This window comes from Mesocricetus auratus, unplaced genomic scaffold, assembly GCF_017639785.1.
Source record: "Mesocricetus auratus isolate SY011 unplaced genomic scaffold, BCM_Maur_2.0 Super-Scaffold_100011, whole genome shotgun sequence".
Classification (NCBI taxonomy): domain Eukaryota; kingdom Metazoa; phylum Chordata; class Mammalia; order Rodentia; family Cricetidae; genus Mesocricetus; species Mesocricetus auratus.
The window spans coordinates 1940763-1954047 of NW_024429195.1; the positions used below are offsets into that span (position 1 = coordinate 1940763).

A 13285-nucleotide genomic window follows, 5' to 3' on the forward strand; every position below is an offset into this window, starting at 1 on the left:
CCTGGGGCACACATACATGTATCCCTCATGTTTCAGGTCGTTCATACCATATTTGGGTTTAAATCTGTCATCTTACTGTTTATCTTTTGTCTCGTCTATTCTGTTTGCTTTTCTTTTGTGCTATTTTTAAAATCTCATTCTCGTCCAACGATTTTTGTTATACATTCTTTATACTTTTAGTAATGTTTCAGTTGCTGCTATGTACAAATTCAGCCTAAAACATTAGTGATTTGAAACAATAGCTGATTTTTTTAAATGATTCCAGACTCTCCAGTAAGGTGTGGTGGCTGGGTCCTGGCTAGTCTCACTCAAAGGCTAGCGTTGCAATTACTACTGTTTCATTATTGACCCAAGCAAGTCACGTGGCCAGCTTCAGCATCTAAGCGGGAAGGTATTTTACATATAAGGCAGTGGGTCACTAAAATTAGGGATAACTTATCTTAATTCAATTAAGGATGCAATTAAGGGTTGGTAATTAGATGTACTTCCAGATCTAGTTTTATTCTTTAAATATTGGTTTCCAGAATGGCGGAACTCATAATCTTTAAAAATATAAAACAAAAAAGGAAGAAGTTGGAGGAGAGAGGGCTGCAGAGACTCACTCAGTAGTTAAGAGTACTGGCTTCTGTGTCCGAGGACACAGGTTCTGTTCTCAGTAAGCTCGTGGCACTGAACAGCGGTTTTGTTTTGTTTTTTATAGCTCCAGTTCCCAGCAATCTGATGCCTCTTCTGGCCTCCAGGGGCATCAGGCATAAACAAGGTACACATACATACATGTAGGCAAAGTATCATATGCATAAAATTAAAGATTTTAAATTTTGGGATATGAGTGTTTAACATTATAGGATGCTCTGTGTATATTTATGTCATTCTTGTACAGGGCCCATGCTAATCTTCTCTTTGCCATTCCAACATAGCATGTGCTTGACAGGAAGTACCGGTAACCCCGTGAGGGCTCTTGGGTTCTGCACTGTGAGCTCCCCACAGGAACGGACTGAAATTTGGGGGCTTTCTAAGAAGGGTAGGAGTATTTTCCTTGAATGAGAAGGGGACAAACTAGGGCCATACAGTTCCTCTTGTCCTTTTCTCCTTTATTAGGAAGATTTCCCCCCTTTTTTTGAGGGTGCCAGGGTGCCTAGCTAAAAAATTAATCTCCCTAGCTCTCATGCAGTATGGGTACCCATAAGGAGACAGTTCTAGATAACGCTCAAGCCAGGCTTTGGTGGCACACGCACGCCTTTAGTCCCAGCACTCGGGAGGCAGAGGCAGACGGATCTCTGTGAGTTAGAGGCCAGCCTGGTCTACAGAGCGAGTTCCAGGACAGCCTCCAAAGTCACAGAGAAAAGAAATGGAAGAAAAGCATTTCTTTTTCTAATACTGAGCCTCTCCTCCCTTCCCGTTCCCTCCTTCACCCTCCTTCCTGACACATACATGGGAATAGTGTCTCCCATCAGAGATAAGAGAGAGCCTACTATGGAAAGCATGAAAATGGAACCCATAGGCTGAGGCTGAGGACGCTTGGAGAGGGAGAAGGAGCCTGGGTCGCTCATGACACCCTGAAACTGCTCCAGCACTCAGTCCTAAAATGAACACTCCTGTCCCCCCAAATAAACCTGAATTTGACTCCACTGCTTCCTGGAGTGTGTAGCTGAACGTAGTCTTGGCTAGTCCATAAACTGCCGTTAAGTAATCTCCTACTGAGTGTTCTTGCTCGAATAGTTTACAACTTAGATGGAAATGACTCTGTGTGTCAGAAGTAGAAGCACCTTCATAAGGTAATGTATCAACTCCTATACCGTTTTCTCCTAAGCCCTGATATCTCAGATTGCTAGATTAAGACACATTTATTAGAGGAAATAGGATGTAGAAAGAAGAAACAATACCCATACCTGAATCTCCTGAAGTCCCATTTTAATGTCTTGATATAATTGTTTTCGCTGCCTTATTTTCAAGTACTTTTTTTACCGTTATGACATTAGTGCATATTTATATTATTTTACCCAATGTTATACTATAAATAGCTTTCCAAGTTAGCACAAGTTAGCAAGGGTGTGGCTAAGTAAGAAAACGAATACATATACTGTGGTAAGTAACATAATATATGCACACTGAGTGGACCTAAAAATATACAGAAGGGAAATTACTAAGTAAGCAGCTGGCTAACTATAACATGTTTTGTTTAACTAGTCTTGTCACTGGGCATGTCAGTTAACTTTTAAAGATTATTATTATTGCATGTTCAGAGCACTGTGTGTGTGTGTGTTTATGGGTGCACACATAGCATATGTGTTGAAATTGGAAGACAACTTTGTGGAGTCGGTTCTCTCCTTTCAACTTTACAAGGATTCTGGGGATCAAGCCAATGTCACCAGGCTTTCACGGTGGCTGTCATCTCGCTGCCCTCAATTCATTACAAAAAGTATTTAATTCAGGTCAATGGATTAAATATGAATGAACATAGAGGGATAATATATGCCATATGGCATCTTAGTGAATGATTCTCAAAACTGGAAAACATAACCATGCGACTATATATGTGTGTGGGGGGGTGTAGTAGACCTTTCATTTGTGGATATGCATTTTTATAAGGCATTTGATTCTTTTGAAATATGCATATAGGATGGATATGTTTTCATTTCCAAGCATTCTTTTTAATGCCAGTTTTCATGATTCTTGTGTTCTGGATTTGCTCAGCATAACAGATCAGTCTCTTGAGAGTACTCCTAATGAACACATTTTACCATAAGAGCCAAGGTTTCTTTCTGAAATTTCAAGTGACTCAAAGCCTCTAGTTCTCGTTTTTTTTTTTTTTTTCTACCGTAAATGTTATCAAGTCTAAGTATCAGTGTCCTGTTGCTTTCGGGTTTTGCAATTGTTAGCCTTAGTTAACTTCCCAACACCCTTGGCCAGGAAAGAGAATTACTTTTGGTTACCACACCAAGTAGGAAACAATGACCAACGTGACCCAGGAGAGCTCAGGAAACACTTGAGATGTGAGAAGGGAGCCTCTGTCCTTTAGTATTGCTGAGCTAAGACCACATGGAGAACACAGCGACTTGTACAAACAGTGAGCCAGGATCTCCTTATCTGAGTACTAAGTTCAAGCTATCATGTTTTCTATGGCTGTGTGAATAATTAATGATTTGGGTTAGCTTAAGGGTTTTTTTTTTCTAAATTTGTTTGGTAACTGGATATTTAAAAGTCATTTTTTTTAAATGACAGAAGATCATTACCTCGTTAAAAAAATATCCCTCAGTCATAATCTCTTCTCTCTTGAAACTCACTTTTTTTCCCCTCTGCCTCTAGTGAGGTAGCAAGTACTTATGTCTGGGAAACTAGGGAACAAAGATCTAGGAGAAAATTAAACATAAAATCCCAGTCCAATGAATGGTAAAATGTTTCAGCAAGTTTACATGCTCTTCTGGTTGTCTGGGATGTGCAGTATAAATTGCCTAATAATCTGCAGACCTTTTTTTGTCTTTGTAGGATTCAGAAAGTCTGGTGAGCTCTTCATCCCATCCAGCGTGGACCTGCTAAGTAGTTCTTGCAGCATATACTGAAAGCACTTTCTAATATATTTGGTCTGGGGCCTTATGAGGTGATTCCCTCAAAGAAGACCCAGATATTTTCCTGATCTCTTATTTAATCGATTTACTATACCTTTTCAAGTATGCATTTGTATGCAGTAGGTTTTTTTTTTTTCCAGTTTGTCATAGTGAAGCTTGTGAACTCCATATCCAGAGCCATCAGAAAAGCCTGGCACAAGTTCTCCAGTCCTGTTCCAGATTTCCTGAATTAGAATCTCAGAGCAGGCAAGGGAGTAGACATTGCTGATCTGGAGGTACTACTGTTCTAAGACTTCTGCATCGTTTGGAACACTTGAGAGTAAGAAGGAGGTGGACTAAAGGTATGGCTAAATAAGAAAACAAATACAAGCCGGGCGTTGGTGGCGCACGCCTTTAATCCCAGCACTCGGGAGGCAGAGGCAGGCGGATCTCTGTGAGTTCGAGACCAGCCTGGACTACCAATCGAGTTCCAGGTCAGCCTCCAAAGCCATAGAGAAACCCTGTCTTGAAAAACCAAAAAAAAAAAAAAAGAAAAGAAAAGAAAAGAAAACAAATACATAAACTGGTGGTGAGAAACAGGTATGTACAGGACACTGCCAAACATATGTAGAAGGGAGATTACTTTTATTGTCAGAAAGGAGAATTATTAGCCTTGGACTTTTTGAACTATGGGTAAGTATTATTCCTTAAAATGTTTAGAAATTCAGTTGTTTCTACTGGGGAGTACATCTAAAACTGGATAGGAATGTAAAACAAGGAACCTACTTTAAAAAAAATGTTTACAGATATGTATCTGAGCTTAACTTGCAAGAGCCGGTAGAAGTTGGATTCCCCTGGACTGGAGTTATAGACGGTTGTGAACTGACTGCCACCCTGGACTGGAGTTATAGACGGTTGTGAACTGACTGCCACTCGGGCGGTGGGAACCAAACCCTGGTCCTCTGCAAGAGCAGCAAGCGCTCTTAAATGCTGAACCATCTCCCCAGTCACAAGAAAACCTATGCTTTTAAAAAAGTGAGATCCTCAAGTAAAATTAAAGGTCTGGGTAAACATGTACACAAATCGTTTCAATTCACAGCCTTCTACCTGTGGAAATCTACCCTAAGGTTATAATTAGGGTTGCGTGCATGGGTTTGGTTACAAAAGCAAATAAACTGAGTAAGTTTGGGTGACTCATCTTCACCCAGTTCAAGACCCCATTCCTCGTGTATTATATTGACAGGAAATATTTTGATTCATAGATACTTTGCATTTTAACTATTTGGCATCCAAAAAAAAAAAACAACATTATTTGTAAAGACATACTCCCCCTTTTTTTTCTTTTTTGAGACAGGGTCTGGCTTCAGACTCACTATGCAGCAGCACCTTGAACTCCCAGTTCTTCCTCTGTCACTAGCGTGTGGGATTCCAGGCTTGGGCCACCACATCTGCCTCAAGACTTCTATAATTGTCACTAAGTAACAGGATTTAGGAACTGAATTCATTGGACCCTCAACAGCTATGTTCTTCAGGTTCATGCATGTAGCTTAAGTTTTCCTTGAGTTTCTACACTCAGAATTGTGATCTTGGCAGAGGGGAGGCATTACCCTGGTGTCTACCATCTACCTTTCTCTGACTCTCTCGCCAGGCAGACAATGTTCAGCCCACAGGATTTCAACCTAGCCAGTACTTGAGAATTACTTGGGCCACTTCACATATGAGTGTGTGTATTGTATATCTGATTTTTTTGTTTTTTGTTTTTTTGGGTTTTTTTGTTTTGTTTTTTGCGAGACAGGGTTTCTCTGTATTGTTTTGGAGGCTGTTGGTCCAGAGATCTGCCTGCCTCTGCCTCCCGAGTGCTGGGATTAAAGGCGTGCGCCACCACCGCCCGGCTGTATATCTGTTTTTAATCTTTACCCAGAGTTTCTTAGACAAGGCCTGTGCACTGACAGGAACCATGTTTGTCTCAACAGGACATACGATGCATATCAGATAGTCAGTAACCCTACTTATTTATTTAATACATATTTTTGAGCATCTGCATTCTGGGTTTATTTATTTTGCACTCCATGTTCTTTGTATGTCTAAGTGTTAAATGGTGTGGCAGAAAACAAATTGCAAATTCTTAGCGATAGATACTCTAGGGAAAACAGGCAGGTTGTTTTCCCCAATGTATTAGATGATGCTAAAAGCTATAAAAGTGTGATAAGATTAGAACAACCACTTCAGCAAACAAGAGCATGTGGGCAATAATTATTCACAGTTATATGTGAACAATGTAGGCTAAATTAAGACTGTCCTGGATAAAAATGTATATTCATCCTACATTCCTACATAAATCCTTAGACTGCTGGAAAGGAAATAAGGTATTGGGGGGAAAAAAAGTCATGTAGTAAGCATCAAAGACTTTCCTAAGGAGAAGGTATAAGCAGAAAGTCTGAAGAAAAGGGGCAAGCAACAAGAATATTAGCTGATGAGCTTCCCAGGAAAATGGTGCAGCCCATTCAGGTTCTCAGATAGGGGCAAGCTGGGTATGTTAGAGGGAAATTCCAGGAGCCAGTTTGATTGGAGTAGAATAAACTAGGGTCTGTGTTAGACCTTTAAAACCAAAGTCAATGTCATTTACATTTGAAAAGAACGGCTCTGGCTCCTGTATGGAGAAGAGCTTTGTAGGATGGAAATAATGAAAACAACATTGGTTAGTCCCAGGCTACAGGTTATGGTGGTTGAACTAGTGTGGTAACACTAGCAGAAGTGCCTTAGGGTTAGATTCTGGGTACAGGCTGAGTGGTACTGAGAGGGCTCGCCACTGGATTGGGATACAGAAGAAACTGAAGACCCAGAATGATTCCATTTGTAACCTAAGCAACTAGAAGAGTGGATTGTCATTTCACTGGGAAGAACAAGCTTTGGGGCACGAGGAAGAATGTAGCTTTGGTTATTCTTGAGACGTATTAGATAATACCTGAAGAGCCACTAGTAGCCAATTAGACAATGAAGAAGCTGGAGTTGTTTGCCATTGTAACCAAGAATGTCTTCAGCTAGTTATTTTTACTGCATCAGTGTGTGTGTGTGTGTGTGTGTGTGTGTGTGTGTGTGTGTACAACTTGTGGAGCTGGCTCTCTTCTTCCGTATGTGAATCCCAGGGATCAAATTCTGGTCATGAAGCTTGGCAGCAAGCAACTATCTCCCTGGTCTGAAAGACCTCATTTTGAAGTCTATGTAGCAAACACACTCGTTTCTCCATTTGACATTGATATGTGACAAATCTCTCCTTGGGACTCACCCCACATAGAGAACCCACAACAGACCAAAGTCCTACTTGGTGAGACAATGAGCTTTATTGGGGTTACTTGTTAGAATTTAAAAAAACAGCGGGCAGGACAGACAGACAGACACACACACCACCACCACCACCACCACCACCATGCAACAGAGCTCCTGTGGAGAGTTTTTATTGGGGGAAGGGAATGGAAAAGCTGGAAAAGTGGGGAGAGGTGGGAAGGAGGGGGGACTGGCCTCTGGGGCCAGGAGCAACAGTAGAGAGGAGGAGGGGAGGGACAGAGACAGGAGGAGGGCAAGGCCCACCTCTTATAAGGGAACGTAGCGAATGTACACAGGAGGCTGCAGCTGAGGATGTGTCCTGTCTGGGCCCCAAGGGCAGAGGGAGTACAAATGCATGAATGCTAATATTACTTACAGAAATATGGAGTGAGGGGCTATGTACAGGAGCTGAAATGACTCAAACACAGCTGCATCACCAAGGTCCACCCAGCACAGGTGACAGCTCACACAAACTGGGAAGCCAGAAGCACACTAAGTACCCCACAGGCAGCTCAACAGGCTGGAGAGTATCTTTTCCAAGTTGGTCTAACGCTTCCTGGCAGCTCTGCTGGTCTCTGATTCTCTGAGGTGCTTGTTGCCCTCGGTGTGTCCTCTCGTTTTATAATGGGATGGAATGGGTTTGCTTCTTGGCGAGCAGGAAGCTAGTAAGCCTGACCGGGAAATTAAAAAGTGAAGAAAGGGTCCTTGCAGCAAGTGAGGTGTACACCGAGGATGTTTCCCAAAGCAGAACCTGAAACAAAGCAAGGGGTTCTTAATAGGGGACGCTCTTACATGTTCTGAGTGGGAAGGCTCATCATCACATGCTCGGTTGGACGTCATGTGTTTGTAGATACTAAAGTTGAAAACATGGTTCTCCTGGGCAGAGAACTCAGTGTTATAGTAAGCCAAGTTTAATTTACCTAAAAAGGGATGAGTACTATGACTCGACAGTTTTGGCTGGTTCCTGGTTTCTCTGGAGGGTTTTACAGAAAACAAAGGATGGTTTGAGAGGCACACTTAACAGTCAATTAAAGGAAAAGATACTCCACCCTCACCCCAAGCATAGGTGATTGTTCTGAATGCTACCTGCCTGCTGCCTAGCAAAGTCCTGTTTCTCCAGCAAAGGCAAACTGCAACCCCTCAGCCCTTGAGCTAATGTAAAGCTCCCATTTAAGGAAGCTGACCAAATGATAGATGACTTTCAGGCTGATGATGTGAAACATGCCCTTCCAGGGCTAAAGAAAGAAAACCAGCAAAGCCAAGCATATTTAAATTGGAAAATAAAACATTGGTACAAACTTATGCAGCTTTGTAGTAATGTAGCTAAATCTGTCTCTAAAACAAAAACTTTAGAGTATCAGTTTGAATTCCTATTATTTACTGGCTTCTTGCCTATAGACTTTAAAGACACAGCTGTCTCTTATTTTCAATTGTTAAACAGATGGAAAATTTGTGTACCAGTGAAGTCTATATTAAGCCAAAGAAAATATTCGCAACGTTATTTACTGTATGCATTATTTCGACTTCATCAACACTTTATTTTCCATTTTCTGGAGAGTCAGAGTCAAGAATCTATTCCTTCTTTGTCTCCACTCAGTGAGCATATTTACTCTGAAACTATGGCAATCTTTTGGTTTGAAAGTTTACCGAAGAATAGTGTTTCATCAGTTAAAAATAACTTCTTGTTGAAATGAAATCTGTGTGACCATAGAGAGATGGAAACCAAAACTGTTTTTTTTCGTAAACTTCAAAGGGAAAAGCCAGGAAATTTTAGCTGCATCAACAGAACACCAGGTACAGACCTACTGAAAATAAATAGGCTAGTTGCATAAAACGACCCCCCCCAAAAAAAAGAGGGGGGAATCCTTGGTGATTGACATACTTTGTGTTTATTTCACTTTTGTTGACTGCCTCTACAAGAAGTTGCTGAACGTGCAACGTCTCAGTAAATGAGACAAAACCTCTGTCTTCATACAGCACATGGAATATGTATTACTCAATACGCAAACCGGCATATAACATTTAAAAAAACTGATCAATGGGTGTGTAAGCACGGGCTCACCGTGGAGGTCACAGAGCAACTTTAGGAAGGCAGTTTCTCTCCTTCCGTCATGAGTCCTGTGAATCGAGCTCAGGTCGTCAGGCTGAACTTAGCTTGTCAGGCTCACACAGCTATCACTTTTACTCACCGAGCCGTCTGCTGTCTGGCTCTATAGTTACAAATTTCGAACACCATTTGATGAAGTACAGGCTTCCATAACTGAGAGACCGTATCTAGACTGGAGAAGACATGCCTGGTCAAAAAAAAAAAAAAAAAGCATTTGAATGAACTCTGATGATTAGATAGCAAATAGTTGAAGAAGTTAATCGAGATCAACAAACACAGAAAGTGAAAAGGTCAGGCTTGTAAAGGTGTGGTGTACACAAGAAGGCCAGTGTGTCTGGAAACAAAATGACGGTGTGTTTGTGTGTGTGTAGGGGGCATGTGTGTGAGACTGGAAATGTTTTGGTGGGTATACGGATTTAGGCATATTAAGCATTCTAGTGAAAAACTGAAGCCAAAATGCCTCAATTAAAATGATATGAGGCTTCAGAGATGACTCCGAGGCTTAGAGTTCTTCCAGAGGCCCAGGGTTTGGGTCTCAGAACCTACCCAGTTGATTACAACTGTTTGTATCGCCAGTTCCAGAAGATCTGATACCCTCTCGGGCCTCTATAGTCACTAAGCATGTGGCACACAGATAGACATACAGGCAATACAGCCATACATGTGAAATAGTCAAGAAATAAATGATTTTGAATAGAAAGAAAATGATGTGATCATATTTTATTTTCAAAAGTCAGTCTGTAATAAGGGGATGACAGGTGTGGTGATACGCCTATAATCCCAGTACACAATGGTGCCAGAGGCAGGAGGATTACCAGAAGTTTTAGGCCAACTTGGGACACATAGCAAGTTCCAGGCTAGTACATAGTGAGACCGTGTCTCAAAAAGAAAAGAGGCAGGGGGGTATAGGGAGTGGAGTCAGGGGAAACTTCCTATTTCAGTTGTAAATTCTTACCAAGAAAAAAAAAATCATAGGAGTTGAAGCAAAACTGTTTTTTAGCTTCATTTACTTTGAGACATAATACTGGCATGTAGTCCAAGCTGGCCTTCAATTCACTATACAGCCCAGGCTGACCATAAAACTCAATAGAACTTAAGATCCTCCGGCCTCAGTCTTCTAAATGATGGGTTGTAGGTACAGCCCATCACACATGACTCAAGACTAAATGGCGCTTCTCTTGCTGAAAGGTAACCCCACAAGAAAGAATACAAGGAGCAGATCTGGGAGAAGGACAGTCAGAGAGGTAAGTAAGACACTTGGGACCATTTTTCCCAGGGAGGTGGCTGGGTTACTTACCGTACAGAACTTGGATAAAATTAACATTGATAATTTTATCACTGAGATCCGAGGTCAAGGGGAGTGGTGTCGGGCTTTGGGCTGGGAACCAAAGAACCATCTAGGAAGAAGATGGGTAAGCCGGAAATGGGCCAACCGTTTCAGAGCATTGAACCCTTCTCTCTCAAGCCCTCTGATGTGCTTCAGTCGTATTGGATTAAGGCGATTTAGGACTGCAATTGATTTTAGTCTTTGGCTGCAAGATAACTCCTTTGAGCGCAACAATATTCTTTAAGACCCGGAACCATCATTTTTATGACCACTCAAATACAACGCACTCACTGAAAAGTAAACTAGGCAAGCATTCGTAAGCAGATGGAACAGGTGAAAGGACACAGAAGCCAGCCTGGAGATCTTACTGAGCAGTGTGTGAGTGACGGTGAAATAATGGCAATTCATGACAAAACACTTCACTTAAAGGAAATTCACTAATATAAAAAAAATATTCTAAAAGTAGGGGGAATAAAAAGAGAGGAGAGCAGGCTGTGTTGGCTTGTTTTGCTTTTGTCCTTTGAGATAAGCCTCAAGGGTATATATAAAACTCAGCTTGGCCTCCCTCAGCCTCCTCAGGCTTTCAGTTTCCTAAAGAAGCCAGATTGCAGGCATCTAACACCATACCCAGCTGAGAAAATGCTTTCCCTGAAGAACAATAGCTAGGAAATGTGGGGCAGACTGGTAAAATTAGAAAATCATTTGGTTAACTAATATAATAGTTGATGAGAGGTTACCAGTTGATGTCACCGCTTCTAGGTGAAAGGTTAGAAGATAGTCATTCTTAGCCGGGCATTGGTGGCACACACGCCTTTAATCCCAGCACTCGGGAGGCAGAGGCAGGTGGATCTCTGTGAGTTCGAGGCCAGCCTGGTCTACAAAGTGAGTTCCAAGGCAGCCTCCAAAGCCACAGAGAAACCCTGTCTCGAAAAACCAAAAAAAAAAAAAAAAAAAAAAAGAAGATATTCATTCTTGAAGCACATCTTCTGCATTGCCCATACTTCCCCCAGCAAGGCTACACCTCCTCCTCCACAGCACCTCCGGTGATGGTTACTTAGGGTTCAAATACCTGAGCCAACAGGGGACATTTCTCATTCAAACTACCACAGTGAGTTTCGAGCTTCATAGCAAGACCTGATTCATAACAAAAGCCAAAATAGCAATGCCATGAATTCCAAATAGTGGGATTTCCTATAAAACTGAAAAAAGAAATACTGATATCATGAGCGATAAAAAAAAAAGAAACTATTTTAGATTGAAGGACATTAACGGCTATGTTACCTACATGGTGGATATTTTAAAATATTACCATGACATTCAGATAACTGGTGAAACAGATGCAATGAATTATATATGACAAGAGTATTAATTTCTCAACTAGAGTAATGGTGAGAATTACCATTATGTATGTAATACATATTTTTGCATATTTTTTGTTTTAATTTTGTTTTGAGGCCAGGTCTCACTATGTAGCCCTGAATAGCATAAAACTCAAAGAGATGCTCTCTCTCTCTCCCTCCCTCCCTCCCTCTCTCGTTTATTCATTCATTCATTTTCATCTGTGTGTGTGTGTGTGTGTGTGTGTGTGCACATGCAATAACGCATGTGTAGAAGACAGAGAACCACCTGTGGTAGCTGATGCTCTCCCTCCCTCCCTCCCTCCCTCCCTCCCTCCCTCCCTCTCTCGTGTATTCATTCATTCATTTTCATCTTAGTGTTTGTGTGTGTGTGCACATGCAATAGTGCATGTGTAGAAGACAGAGAACCACCTGTGGTAGCTGATGCTCTCCTTGCACCGTGTGGATCCTGAGGATGTGCACTTGGGCTTTCCAGGTTGGTGGCAAGTGCCTCTACCTGATGAGCCATCTCCCAAGCCTTTATTTTTCTTTAATTACAGTTATTTATTTATTTATTTATTTACGTGTGTGTGTGTGTGTGTGCGCGTGCGCATGTGCACGTGTGCACACCTGTGCCACAGCATGAGCGTGAGGTCAGAGGACAACCTGCAGGAGTTTGTTCTCCCACCACGTAGGTCCCGAGAATAAAACTCAGGCGATTAGGCTTGGGAGCTAGCACCTTAACCCGCTAACCCACCTACATGGCTCGCCCTTTGCTCTATTTTTTTTTTTTTTTTTTTTACGAAACAGGGTTTCTCTGTATTGTTTTTGAGGCTGTCGGTCCAGCCCCGCCTCGAACTCACAGAGATCCACCTGCCTCTGCCTCCCGAGTGCTGGGATTAACGGCGTGCACCACCACCGCCCGGCTTCGCCCTTTGCTCTTAAAAGACAGGAGTACAAGCAGAAATATTTAGAGGATGAAGAATCATGTTATATGTAGAGTAAGATCTCACGGTTCAGATATAACCAAATGTTTATCCATGCGCAGATGATAGGCAAGCATTCCTCACATACTATAGAAATAGTACAACGCTAGGTTTGGCGGAAGCATCTGTCATTTCCGGGAGGCGGGGCCAGGAGGACCAGTTCAAAGTCATCAGCAGCAGCTCCGCTGTGAATTCCAGGCCAACCCGCCTTGCAGGAAACGGCTTGGCAGATAAAGGGAGAGAACCAGCTCCCACAAGTTGTCCTCCGACTTCCACATGAACACCACAGTCTATACATACACAAATAAGTGGGGGGAGGAGGAAAAAGCATTTGGGAGTGAAGAATTGGGGGTAAATATGATCAAAACACATTGTACACGTATATGAAATCAAAGAATAAAGCCATTCTTAAAAGCATCACTGTGGAAGCCGGGCGTTGGTGGCGTACGCCTTTAATCCCAGCACTCGGGAGGCAGAGGCAGGCGGATCTCTGTGAGTTCGAGACCAGCCTGGACTACCAAGCGAGTTCCAGGACAGCCTCCAAAGCCACAGAGAAACCCTGTCTCGAAAAACCAAAAAAAAAAAAAAAAAAAAAAAAAGCATCACTGTGGAAATATTAACTCGTTTACAAATATAGGAAAATTAAAGTGAAACTGGTT

General features: G+C 42.0%; 1 non-coding gene across 1 annotated transcript; it reads right to left on the minus strand.

The window, feature by feature from the left end:
* Positions 1-834: 834 nt before the first annotated feature.
* LOC121143369 lies at positions 835-938 on the minus strand. Its single transcript, XR_005880574.1, has one exon. It is a non-coding gene; the product is annotated as a U6 spliceosomal RNA (small nuclear RNA).
* Between the last annotated feature and the right edge of the window lie 12347 nt (positions 939-13285).